We start from the raw sequence: 12,847 nt of genomic DNA, 5'->3' as shown, positions 1-12,847 counted from the left end.
CCCATCGGCTGAGAAAAATGCAAAGATCGTTCCAGTTGGTGAGATAACTTGATGAATGTTTATGGTATTTTGTCTTATTTCAGCTATATGCCGACTGCGTACACACTAGTTCATAACACTAACTCCTACACACACACACTAACTCCTATCATTGTGTCTATATCCTACATTTGAAACTTATGCTTGCACTATATCATACATCCTTGCACTAGCATCAGGCGGCCATTTTGTTTCCGGTTGGTCCCGGAAACCAATTTCCATGAGAAATTCTATCCATTGGTTATGCAAATTAATCACTACTTTTTCCAAAAATGAAAAAAAAAAAGTTTCACTAAATGCTATTTAGTTACCCTAACACTATTAGCGGCCGCTTTATGTTTAAAGTCTTCCACCATATTATGGGAATTTTGAACCCTTGTAAGTGTATATTCGTTATTCATACATGTATTCCTCTTGTCATTTCTATTCCTGTTTATTTTAATGTTGTTTCTCTTATCAGTTGTCCGCCATTTTGGGTACACTTCCGGGGGGGTACACACACACAGTTAGGTATATTCCAAGTCCTATGTATCACTACCACCATGTGAGTGTCCGCCATTTTGACATCCCCCCCTCGTGTCACTCCGCCTACCGGGTTCTTGGTTCGAGTCCGAACCAGGATACCCATTCTCATTTCCGGCGGTTGTGCTCCTCTTATCATTCCTATCATTCACTACCACCATGTTGACTTGATACTTTCTCGAAGTTCGCCTGAGTGTCTGAGTTCGAACCCCGTCCACTTACATCTACTTACATACTAGTAGCTGTCTAGTGAAGGGCAACTTACACCTATATATATTCATTTACAAACACCACCCAGTGATATGTAAGCAGCCAAGCAAGCTTTGTAGCATACATTCACTAAGCACATATCTTACCTCGCACTGGAACTAAAGACAGAAAGGAAGTTCATCAAGAAAATAGTTTGAAACTGAGCAGTTGCAACGTTAGTTTTGTTGATTTGCTTATTTGGATTTCGTTGCTACATTTTATTGTCAAGTAACTTTTTCTATTTAGTTTTATTTGGTTAGCTCTCTCCATTTATTTATGAGTTGTTTTCCTTACAATGTTATTTTAGTTTTTTGCATCCCAATATATGATTTTAATGATTTATTGCATTAATATCTTTCTTGTATATATATATGTATATAAAACCAAAACAATTATATATCGTTATTATTACTAGCATAATTTTTAGTACCCTAATTTCCCGTTGTATGATTTTATTTCCTTATTCAATTGTATGTGTTCCTGTTGTTTGAGTATTACCAGCAGAACATCTACCACCCAATCATACTACTCATGTAACTATTATCGTTGGTGGGTTGGCGAGTTCCTGGCCTGTTCGAGGTACGACCACGTTATTCGCATCCGCCCGTTTCTAGTACTTCGTTAGCCTATCCAGCCTCGTTGTGTTGCACGTTTATGTAATTCGCATTATGCGGTATCGTACGGTACTACCGTTGGTTTATATAGATTTGCCGTCCAGCCTTCTTTCATACTACTACTACTACTACTATTAATAATAATAATAATAATAATAATAATAATAATAATAATAATAATAATAATAATAATAATAATATTAATAATGCTACTTTTTGTCTTGTACGACTCTCAAATTAGTTTTCTTTTGGCCACTTTGTGTTTCAGTCCTTGTACCGGATACAGTGCTCCATGGAGGAGGCCATGTTTTTTTCCCCTCGTCACTTTCGTTAGTCGGCCATGTTTTCTTCACAGGCTCGGCCAATCACATTTTGTTTCCATCAACCAACGCTCTTCCGCTCTTCTGTTACGAATTTCCGGCCTGTGTGATTCGTAACCACACCTAGGCGCCATGTTTATATTTTATGTCGCCCTTTTTTTTGTATGGCGTTTTTTTTTTAATGAAATTTTCGGACCCCATTTTTCATTTCTTCGATCTCATACGCCTATGTACGCCTAATAGCCATGATTGTGCTATTATTTATGCAAGCGTTTGTTACTTAGTCCCTTTCCGCTTTGTGGCTTCTTCATCAGTCCTCACGCCCCCCTCCCTCTCTCTCTGTTACCCCCTTTTTACCATTCTTTTGCTCTTTGTTGTTTGTTTTTTTTTAAAAACAACTTCGCGCCTCAGTATACACTGATTAATTTATTAATTTGCAATAAGCTCCTTGCTATGAGTTCATTATACTCACCTGCTATCTGGGTTCCCTCTGTTGCTTCCTAGTCTCTTGTGTGTTATTTCGCTATTGTACCACTACCCGCGCTCGACCCTGCCGATCCCGACATTTCTAACACAATTGGTCTCACGAGACTCGATCTACGTCCAATTTCTTTTCCGCTCCGGACAGGTCACTCCCGTTCTTTATTCGCGACACTCTGCCTTGGACACTCTGCTTTTCACACCCTGCTGTCGTAGACTGCATTGTTCCTATCTCGGAACATCCGGTCTCTTATCGGTCCGGATGTCTCTCTGTTTTGCTTCTACATGAACTGGTGCTATGATATAACTATGCTCTGCTGGATTAAATATACTCTAAACCCTGTGTTATTTATGTACTGCATAATTTTTTTTTTCAGCTCAGATTTTTTTCTGGCTCTTTTTGCGAGTGGTTTCTATTTTGCCAAGTTTACCTTATGCTTCTGTTATTAATTCTGATTTCTTTCGTTTCATGCATTTCTGGGTTCTTGGTTAGCGGTTCTCAACCGTTGGACCGCAGCCCGCAGTCCTCCATGGTTTCCTTTTGGGTTTTCCCCTGGAATGGGAATTTTTTTTCAGTGGGGGATGCGAGCATTTTTGCTCTGAACCCTCCGCCGCTGTTATGCTACTGTTTCGTGAGTGACAATATCGCTGTACTGGCTGTAGTACCTTTATTTCGCAACCAATAATACTCTTGTGTTTACACATGAGTATATGTAATATTCACGTATATGTTTATATATCTTCTTATATCTACAACTGGCCCAAAGTTGGTCTACATTGTGCATGGCTCGGTGTTTCCCAAACTTTACTGATGCTCGGCACACTTGGGTTCGCGTACTATGATTTGGGAAACGGCGACCCTAAAGATGACACGTCCACCCTCACAGAACACGGATCTTTGGGTGCAGTGAACACATTATTTTAAACTCATTTTCGCTTTAGTATACTGTATATTTTATTTTCACGTCCCGAAATCCCATCTTCTGTGACGGTTGACACCATCATTATTTCTATTAATCAAAATATGGTTTTCATATATTGAAGTTATTCGTAGTGTTTGTTAAGTTATAGATTTCCTTATATAGCTTCGCCGTGTCTATATGTGTACTTATGCTCTGGCGAACTTGTTTTATTTTTGTAACATTGCATTTATCGTATTGCTGATTTAAAGCGCTTTGTTCAGCGTTAAATGTTAAATTGTAATGTGATGTATCATTATTGTGTCCATTAGTATAACTATAGTAAAATGTATTTAAGGTGGAGATTACGGTCCAATTTAGTTTTTTTTTTTTATGCTTCTGCATAGTTAAGCAAGTTTTTTATTTCTTTATTCACTTCTTTTTGGTTCAATTTAAAAGTTCAGTTTAAATTTTATTTTCTTATTTTTTTTATAACTATTGTTTAGAATACGTGTCACTTTCATTTTATAGATTATGTATTATGCATTGCTCTCACTGTTTGCAATACACATTTTTTTTTTACGGATTCACTGCTGAATCCTCCTTGTTTAAAAGTTACGGTTTACTTGCTTCCCCTTTTTATAGAAACGTTATCAATAAGTACGAAGTTAAATGGTTCAACCATATTAAGGAAATTGTTGAAAAAGTAAGGAAGTACTTTACATTATTTTACAATATCGTTAATGTTTTGTTAATATCAAGAATTCTTTCACTACTGTTCATTATGCTTTGTATTACAGTGTTGCTACATTTCTGAATATTATAACCCAGTAATTTGAATCTTATGATTTCAAAATGAAATGATGTTCTTATGTCATGCACCGCAACATGGTTGTTGTACCTTCATACAGTCTCTGTGATCACCTGTGTATGTCAATGTATTAATATACTTGTTGTTTTCTCTGTACTTTACCTTTAGTCTTTATTTTAGTCCATGTACGAGTTGTAATTACAGAGAACTTGTATCATTAGTATACGACGTACCATTCATATGTCATAGTGTATTCAATAACTTCAGAGCTCCTTCGTGGCTAAGCGGTTAGCGTACGCGCCTTTGGCGTGGGAAACCCGGGTTCGATTCCCGGCGGGAGCTCATGTGGTTCGGATTCCACGTTAATCAGTAGGTCCACGTCTCATATAGCCTCGCTGCTGAAAGGGACGCTAAACTAAAATCAACTCAACTCAATAACTTCAGTAGTTTAATTTCTAGTCTAAGTAAGTACTTCCATTTGTAACACAACACTCATGATATGAGTTCTCCACCTCTATGCCATATTGAAGCGTCGAGTTGCATTCAGTTTCACTTAAATTGTACACAGTTACTACATTAACCCTTTCAGTGCCAATATTATCCTCTCCAAGCGAGTCGCTTGGAAAACCCAATGCGGGGAGATGTCACGGGCTATATTTCGTGACCATTCTATATACTCCTAGGTCCTTAGTTCGAGTCTCCTTAACTTTATTGGAAACAAAATTTTAAAATTTCTTTCTTTGTTCTACATATGCATTGCTTATAGGAACAACAATCTTAATGTTTGATTGCTATTTCCTTTAAATTGTCCAATTTACCTCCAAGGAGTGAGTGATTCAAGGAGAGAGGAAATAGAGAGATAACGATTGGTTGACTAATGCATTCTAGTTTCATCCAAACCTGGAAATTATGTAAACACTTCGTTTTCTTTTTGACGTAAAACATCGGATGATTAGTCAAGAAAACGCAAACAACAAACCACTCAAGGTTATGTTGCACGACCAGTGCATACGTGACCTAGTTTGCAAGAAACAGGACATTGGCTCGATATGAATCAAATAATCCCACAATTCAGGAAATATCAGTATGATAATGTCATAAAGTTTGAGTTAGGAGTGATGTGATGCTTCCGATCAAGTGAGATACCATCTCCCTAATATCCGACTTCTCCCTCTCCCTCCTTAGTCAATCACTTATTTTGATTGTTGAAGTAAACATATTCCGGATAAGCAATTGCGTATGTCTCTTGTCCTATCTTTCTTCCCTCCTCACATTGACACGTGAAGAGGAGACTCATCCTTGTTTTCGAAAAATCCAGAATATCACACCACCACATGCGTCACCAATGACGGAGTCGGGCATAATAAAATGACCGAACCCGTGAAACATGGTGAGTTGAGTGCGATTGAAAGTATAGTGTTCGTCAAGTGTCAACACCTTGTACGAAGCCTACCATCAGTTTTTCAGGTAAATATGTTTCTGTTTTAAGTAATTTCTTTTTCGGCAGGCAGCCTCGGAACAAATTCAATATGGCAAAGTTTTAGTGGAGAACTCTCAACTAAATTCATTATCTTTCAAATGTTAGAATAACTTAACTCTTTAATTGATTGGAAATTATTGCAATCAATATCTGTCATTGTAATTGGTAATTTTGATTTTTATTTTATTCTGTTATAACTTAAACCTGAAGACAGACAAGATGTCATAATTTGTCAAGGATGTCACAGTATTGTCTCAGTACTCCTTTGATATATTCTGAGTTTTGCAAACTATGTTTTCTTCTTTCTCTTTTCTTGTTATCTTTATTTTATTTTAATAAATTGTATTTTGTTAAATGAAGAAGGAGAGTTCTTCCTTTATACTAGATCTAAACCCATCCTTTCTAGGATAGCAGTGAAGGGTACAACTAGATGGGTGTATCTTGATCCCTATATCCCTAGACACAAATTAACCTGTAGTATCTCATTTTTCTCTGCCTTCTGGCCGGGAAAACAGAGCCGTGAGACATGAAATACGCAGTATAGAGTGCTTGTAACACCCAGTACTAGAAATAACATGCTAAAATTAAAAAAAAAAAATCTGTGTCTACTTAGAAACTTTGTTTATAATAACTAATGTTTTATAAAACCTTACTGTGAAAATTTAGCTACTCTGAAACAGAATTTAAGAAGCCAGCGGCTTGTCTGAGAAAGACATAAACTGTACACTTCTCAATTGCGGCTATAAAACTCTTCCACCAGCATGCCAAATCAAACGCATACATATTGAAAATATTGTAATACATTTGCACTAAATTTTTGTATGTCGTAAGCACGCTAAATCACTTTTTTCAAACACAGAAGCATTTTTGGTAGCCAAATTCGCGAATGAAGACATTCATTTCCTACTTGTAATTCGAAATACAAGTACCAAACAGCAGCATGGACAGTATATCGGATTTTACGCCGATTGCCAAACGAAATGTCTGACTTTATTCTTAACAACACAAAAGATACCATTAGAAGGAAAACTTGTACAAAAGAAGTAAAACAGTCCTCATATACACAATATAAAGTTAGTACTGAGTTATCATGCCAGATCATAACCGAAATTGTAATTCTTTTTGTTTCTGAAATGCTTTAGTGTGTTGCAGCACGTCTCTCGCACGGTTTGCTTATCATAACACACAGAAGTATAACAATAACACTTATTTTTCCACTTAGAATTACTTTGAAATATCAAAATTGAAATTCATTCTCAGAATCGTATTTTCTCTGACCGTTTGTTTCACTGGAAGCCCAGTTTCGATTCTTAGACGGAAATGATGTTAGCACATCTTGTAAAGGGTAGATTTCAATTCAAGTATTGCTACGAATACTTCTATTTGATGTATGTTTTAACATTTGCTCCTGTCAAGTATCAACGTCTGATGTTGAAGAAATTTTTATTTCTCGATTTCTAGAAAATTTGGCCGATAATTTAACAACTTACGTACATTACGCTGTATTTTCCGTTAATCTAATAGTTCAACCCATCTAACGGTCGTTTTTTCTTAACTGTGTCCGATGGCAAACCACTCTAAAAATGTTCCAAGCTACTACACCTTAGCGCCCATGAAAGAAAACTGAACTGTGACCTTTCGGCTGTTATCTGTTGGGGTGAATTCCCAATTAGAAATGTGCGTCTGTTGATATTTTATACGTTCACAATTATTTTTTCAATTCGAACAAAATAGATGTGCGGTTCGGAAGAAGCCAACGCTAAGCAGAAATACAAATAGTGGTTTTGATTTCGGTATTGTTCCTGCATATAGTACGGAAAGCTTGTTTAGTATGTATCATTGCATTGCATTGCGTGGGAATGTTGAACTTTCTTTAGCAGTTTATTTGAAACTTTGAAAATAGCGCTTACTATTGTCTTCCACCCAGCTCGTACATACCATTGTTTCTTTCTTTCCCTATTTGACTCTATGAACTTTCAGTGATTATCAATATAGTTGCATTCACAAAAGAAGATCCTTTAATATATGGATGAATTAAGAAAACAGAAACAGTGAGCAATAATATTTCAATTTCTTTAAACATTAAAATCAAGTTTTTACTGGCATAATACATAAAACCGATGTGAAACTAATAGTACTGTTTCCACCTCAATAGTTGATGAACGATATATAAAATATATTTTATGTGATGTTAGAGTATTATACTAATTTTAGTGATATAAGTTTAACAGATTTTCGAAAATTATTCCCACAATTCGTATTGTTACTTCTTCCTCTGTAGTATTTAACATTGGGAGCTTTTCTGGGCCTTTCTAATTCCTTTCAGTAAATAGTAAAATTCTGTATAGTTTGTTATATTTATTACCCCTTTATATTTTTGCGAAATATTGTTTTACAGACATGTACGTTTTGTGTTTTTACTTGTTATATCTACGTTTTTTGAATATATTTGCTACAAGATTATCCAAAGTTTAGAAGGGTTTTAATTAACTACCTTGCAATAAAAAAAAAGTCTTTTCTATATCGTTCCTACTAATAACGCTTTGTTTCTTTTGCAACGTATATTTTCGTAAAATCCCTTATCATAAACTTTTTAGAGATAATTTGCCATTGTATAATGGAATCGATTATCTTGTAAACGAACCATTTTGAATTAAATTATAGGCAACTAGTAAACATATTTTAAGAGCTAAATAAAAAAGCTCTTTCCGTTTTTGACATCTCATTAATCATGAGCTCATAGAGGAAACGAAATGATGCGTGTGCCTGCCAAGCGATCTGGAGTTAATCTGATCATTGACTTTCAGTAATACAGGCACCTTGCGCACACACACCAGTCATAGCCCTTCCAGTGTCGAAGAGAAATGCAGATATTGAAGCAGCTTGTTTGCATGTATTTACTGTATGGCTTTAACGTAGTCCTATTAGCTGCCGCATCAAGTCGCAGCATATGCCAGGCATTTAGGGAGAATGCCATGAACGAACGCACCTCTAGGCATTGCTTCCAGAAATTTCGTTCAAGAGATGTGAACCTTTCGGATAAACTTTGCAGTGGACGACCACCTAGTTGGATGATGAGACCCTGAAAGCAGTCATCGAGAACAAGAGTGGTGTAACGTGTGATGAACTATAAGGAAAGTTCCATGTTTCCACTGAAACGATCAGATTGCACCTGCATTGAATACGGAACTCTTACAAGTTGAACAAATAGGTAATTTCACATTGCAGGCAACCAACAAGAACGGACGATTGACAGGCTGTTTGTCCCTCCTCACTCGGCACCTTACATCTATCTGATCGCTTGCTCACTGGTGACGAAAGGTGGATCCTCGATGAAACTCCCAAGCGTACTAAACATTGGTTGTCGCCACGTGACTGTTGCTCACACTTCAAGACTACTTCTGCAACCACGGAAGGTTAGGCTCTATGTATGGTGGAATTGTCGGAAAGTGATGCATGTTCACTAATTGCTTGTTTCGCAACTTTTCTATTTCTATTTGTTTCATTGTGAGTAGCTAAAAAATTATCAACTTCAATTGAAGTGAAAGGTGCATCACTGTATTTGTATTGATTTATCAGTGCGGAATTTCAATGATTTCTAACATTTAATTCTAAAATTAGCATGTTGAATAATTTCGGTTTTGCCTCTGAACATAAGATTTTAAAAGACACACTACGATTTTTGTTACTCTAAAGGTGAAAACAAGGTGTCTCGTTTACGATTTCGACTTTGTCCCTGTTCGGGCACCAATTTCTAATATATCTGTTTCGGAAAGAAAAAAGTAACACGAATAGAGGATTTGACTTTTAATATTACCCACGGTTAAGTAACCACGACCGGCCCAAAACGTGCTGATGAAGAAGAAATAAGAAGGTGAATGGGACCAATCAAGAAGTTCGTGTAGACAAACCAAACGACACGAACCATATTGAGTAATATGTACAACAAAATGGAATATTATCCTTACTTCGTTAAAAAAAATATTGTAACAACAAAGAAATGATTGAAACACAGTACAATGATATTACCATGTAAACAGACTTATTCATTTAAATATAAGTTATTTTAAGTTGCAAGCATTCGGACAACAAATATTTTTGTAACAAATTTATTGTAAAAGAAAAATAAAATAACACTAGGCCTACTTAAACTGTACAAGAAGTGCACATTTAAATCAATAACATAAAAAAATGCACCATCATTTGATTATTATTATTTATTTATGCCTTATTGGCAGAACTTATCACTGATGAACGATAAAGGTAAATTCTCAAATTCTCGATGATTTCAGTTTCTGAAGAATTTAGTTGCACATTTTTCATTGTTCCGTACCATGGGGAATCATCGCACTCTCACTTACGGGTCATTGCGCTATTTCTATTCCATTTGAAGCATTAAAATTGTTCATTTGTTAATTATAATGTTATAGGAGCATAATATTAGGAAGTAATAAAAGTATAAAGGTTAGAGAACTAGATACGGAGCTCTACTACTTTCATAGCTTATTGCGCCTAGTCTTGCTGCTTCTTGTCTACCAACTACCTCTCACTTATTCAATCAACTAAGGATGAGAGAGAAAAAAGAATGAAGACAGATATAGTTCTTCACTTTCCCCACAGTAAAAAAATGACACTAGGATGCTACATGATATGAAAGGCTGTAATGACCTCTCCTGTAGGTCTCGTGGCATTGAATACTAATGCTATTAATACCCCATGGTTGCATATTTCCGGGGGCTTTTAGGCTGAAGCATCCCCTTAAAATTCCTGGATATCTTACAATAACAAAGCTAATGCTACTATATCCAATGCTCATAAACTGCAAGCTCCCCGATATTCCAGGATAAGATTAGTTTCAAATTTCGCCTCCAGAGGCTATTATGGTACCGTTCAGTGCAAAGTGCGTAAATGCGGTATGGAAGACACATAACATTATTAATGTTAAATAAAAGAAAGGCTTAATTATGTCCCCATGAGACACGTGGCATGGATTTGTAGTCCTATTAAGAACGCCATGGTGTATTATGAGCGATAATGATGATGATGTGGAGTTTTGTCCGAAGGCACGTCTTTTACATGAAAGTCCCTGGACAAGGTGGACCCATGCTGGTTTGCCATTGCTTTCTTATGAGATTACAATGACGTTCTGAGGACGGTACCTATGATCCGACCCACGTGTTTCCACTGGGATTCGAACCCGGAATCCCTTGATCACAAGGCAAAGAGTGAAGAAATATAAAAGAGGCCGAACTCGGAGATTAGCAAGATCAGAGCAGTTCACTTCTGGCACTTAGTTGCGCTCGAATCCGTATCACTGAAACACATGCAGGCGTGAGTTAGCACCTGCGTTGTAATGTTGTGCAAGACCAGGTTACGAATTGATTACCAAGAGAACAACCATGGTGCTGACCTTGCCAGAAAGAGCCTTGTTAGTGATACTTTTTTACTATACGTTGAATAATAGTGAATATCGCCGACGAAAGGAGTTACATCATGGTCCCAGTACACCATGTGCGTTAGAAAATGATGAGAAAGTTTGAAGAGACTGGTATGCTAGGGTTGAGACCAGGAGGAGTTCGTAAGAGTGTAACACAGGAAGAAGTTCAAAATGTTGCTACTGCTGTCGTCAGGGTGGATTGATTTAAATCACTTGATTTTTTAAATAAAAATTGTTGCTTTAAATGAAATTCCGAAATAATTTGAAGTGAAAATAAGTAAAATCCCGTTTCTGTTTCCTTATTTCCATTATGGAAGATGATAATCATAATACAATGAGACTCAAATGTATGTACAGCATAGTATGAAAACGAGTGTCATGCAGAGGATGATTAGTGAAAATCCAATTTTGAACAGGTAAATGGAGAATCCTACTAACTTCTCTTCGTAACATAGGGTTTTAAATCGTTAACTATTCCAACGGGGAAGTCACCATCGACATTTAAGATGAAAATTCTATTGTGTGCGCGTCTGTTTGTTTGTTCCCAGACAATAGGGGCGTATTAATCCGAAACGTTTTTTTTTATTATTATTATTAGATTTTATAACTTTAGGTGAAATTTACGTATATGTATTTCGTGCCCCAAGCTAGTTCCTATTTTTTTAAAATATGCCTCTACCAAATATCAATAACTTCTGTGAAAAAAAAAGAGTTATGTTTATAAGCGTTGCTGTACTTTTTCCTTAATGTTTAAAAAACATTGGGATTGAAACAGGTTAAAAATTGGTGATTAATTCAAAATTCAACCCTAATACTTTTAATTAAATGGCGTAATTAACATTTAATACTAATTCCTAATGTTTTTTCTTCAGTTTCCGACTTGTATTATACAAGGAAAAACATTTGATTTAAACAAAAAAAAATTAAATAAAAAAATCAACAAAATTTTTTTTTTATCATTATTTTTTCCACCCTGGCCCTCGTGGAGAAATCCGTTAGTATTACCTGACCAGGATAGCAGTGCGGTTTTGGAAGGATGGCGCTGCTGTTGTGTTTACATCAGTTTCTAGGCAAGCGCGGTGGGACAGGGGAACGGAGAGTTTCACTTTGCAGTGTATCCAACGGTTTTTTAAAGTTGCAGTTTAGATGTTATGCATAGTCTAATCTCTTTACGCTTAATAAAAAACGCCGTAACTTATGTATGTATTGTAGTGAACCATTCCTGCAGTAATGCAGATGTATTGTGAATAGTGATTTATGAATGGAAATTACCAATTTAAGAACAACATAGCACAGTTGACAATTCAGTGAGCTTCTACCGTGCATTAAGCAGATTGTATAAAAATTGATTACGTTTTATTCGATTTCATTATAAAACAGTAGCAGCCTGTAAAACGCAGGAATGACAATGTCAGTGACTAAAACATTAATTTTGGGTTGATAGCTTAGAGTTTTGCGCAATATCTTGTTACTGTAAGTTTAAATCAAGTTAAGGTTAAGGCTCATGATGCTGCTGTTTAAGTGTATGTTTATCGATTGACAAATAAATTATTTTTTCGAGTTTTAGCCAGGGAAGAATCTCGAAACGTTTCCTCTCGAGAACTGTGAAAGTTCTTTCCGCTAGTCTATTGGCCAGCACATATGCTTTAATTGTATGTGGTTCTGGGTTTGATTCCCATTGAGAGACCAAAATTTAATTTTACAACTCTTCACTTTCATTAATCATCTGTCTCCTCTAGCATAAACAACATGGGACATTAAAATAAAGAAATTTCATTTTTTTATTCGAGAAATGTGAACCCTTTGGGGGAAAAGGAGGTGAAGAAATTTTTCCTTAATTTTTTAAAGATTTATGGGATTGGATAGCTTGCCTTTAGGGATTGATTTGTACAATTTGGTCCAATGCACCCTTCTTTTAGGATCATTATAGAAATCCAGCCCTTTGGTAAAGTTCGAATAAAAGTATTGATAAAACATCAGCGTATGGGTAGTGTAA

The sequence above is a fragment of the Thermobia domestica genome, chromosome 18, assembly GCF_964235325.1.
Source record: "Thermobia domestica chromosome 18, izTheDome1.hap1.1, whole genome shotgun sequence".
Classification (NCBI taxonomy): Eukaryota; Metazoa; Arthropoda; class Insecta; order Zygentoma; family Lepismatidae; genus Thermobia; species Thermobia domestica.
The sequence above is the reverse complement of the archived record's forward strand: the minus strand, read 5'-3'. Positions refer to the sequence as shown.